Source organism: Arachis ipaensis, chromosome B04, assembly GCF_000816755.2.
Source record: "Arachis ipaensis cultivar K30076 chromosome B04, Araip1.1, whole genome shotgun sequence".
NCBI classification, from domain to species: domain Eukaryota; kingdom Viridiplantae; phylum Streptophyta; class Magnoliopsida; order Fabales; family Fabaceae; genus Arachis; species Arachis ipaensis.
In genome coordinates, this window is record NC_029788.2 from 116,920,188 (window position 1) to 116,922,276 (window position 2,089).

Sequence of the window (2,089 nt, forward strand, 5' to 3'; positions counted from 1 at the left end):
TCAGGCCTTGCATTTCTCTCTCTGGGCACATGCTGGATTACTACTTCTTCAAAACCTTCACACGACTTTTTTGTTCTTTCCAAATACTTTTGTAACAAGGGATCTCTAGCTTGGTAGGTTCCGTTTACTTGAGAAGTCACGACCTGCGAGTCACTGCTTTTCAATTCCCACAGTGGATGAGTTATTGGATGAATTATTTGGAGCTACGGTTTTTTCCTAAGCTCGATTTATGCTCTGGCTACCACCAAATTTTAGTGAATCCTGCGGATAGATTCAAGACAACATTTTGAATACATCAAGGACTTTATGAGTGGCTAGTGATATCATTTGACTTGACCAATGCCCCTGCAACATTCCAAAGCCTCATGAATGATATATTTCTACTGTATTTAAGGAAGTTTGTGCTGGTATTCTTTGATGATATCCTTGTTTATAGCTCAAATTGGCATAATCACTTATAGTATTTAGAGACTATGTTAAAATTATTGCAACAAGAAATCTTATTTGCCAAATTATCTAAATATCTTTTTGGTGTGTCTAAAATAGACTATTTGGACCACATAATTTTAGGTCATGGAGTGCACATGAAGACTGAGCAGGTGAAAGCCATGATGGATTGCCAGCAGCCTTTGAACCCCAAATAGCTTCGCAGATTCCTTGGCTTGACCGACTATTACACAAGACTTATTAAAGGTTATGCTTCCTTAGTTGTTCTAGTAACCAATTTGCTCAGGAAAGATGCCTTTGAGTGGAATGACATGGTTAAGTCGGCTTTCCAAGACCTCAAAAAGGCTATATATTACAGACCGGTCTTAGCCTTGTCCAATTTTGAGTTGCCTTTTGAATTAGCGACTGACGCTTCTGGAACTCGTATCAGAGAGATTTTGTCACAAGGTAAGCATCCTATTACTTATTTCTCAAAGAAATTGTCATCGTTGATGCAAAACAGTTTGCGCATACTCGTGATTCTTTTGCTAGTAGTTGCTAAGTTTTGATACTATCTATTGGGGAAGAAATTTGTTTTTTAAACTAATCATAAGAGCTTAAAATCACTGCTGGAGTACGATTTGCATACCTCAGAGCAGCACAGATGGCTGCATAATCTCTTCAGCTATGACTTCGAGATACAATACAAATCAATTTTAAAGAACATCCTCATTGATGTGTTGTATCGTCATTATTTTGCTACTTGGTCCCATCAAACGTCTGATTGGTTAGAAACTTTAAAAAAGGATGTTGAACATGATGAAAAGCTTAAGGTTATCCTTCACCAATGTATCAACAATTCTCTTGAGAGAAATTAAAAAATTATAATGGTTTAATTATTTAGTCGGTCTATATAATTTCATCGAATTTTCAATTAAATTTTTGTACTTTTTTTTTCTTTTTAATCAAGTCATATACTATATAAAATTTTGTAACTAATTCTCTCCTGAGTAAGAACACGTGGCAGAAGATCCAGACAATTTGGGCCAAAAAAAGTGTGAGAAAGAGAACTAGAAGGTTGAAAAGGCTACCATTGATAGGGAGCTGTGGTATATTTTTTCCTCTACTAATTTTGCATTCTTTATTCTTCTTCTTAGTGACCTATTCTTCACTCACTCTTCCGTCCTTATTCTGATCCAGATTTTCTTGCACGTTGGTGGCCTTCATTTGTGGAACTTGTTATTTCAGACTTCTTTTTATCTTGTCTGCTGTTTACTTCTAATTCTATTGCCAATTTTTATACCTTATTTTTCATTCTTTGTCTCTTATTATTGTTTTATTGAGCTGTAACCTCTTTAGGTACACTTGTACCACACTCTCCATTCCATATCAATACAACTATCACTATTTCACCTTTCAATATTCACATTGTGCACTTATTAGAATTAATACAACTTTCGATAATTAATCTCAAAATCACCTTGGATTCCTCATATGGATTCAAGATTCCAAATTGATTTTTTGTCCATTATAAATTTGGAACTCACATTGATTTCACTTTGAAGTGAAACTTTATTAACAAGTGTTAAATTATAAATTTTTAAGTCAAAAACTCTAATACTATAATCTTATAAAATCATTTAATTTAAAATTTTAAAGTGTT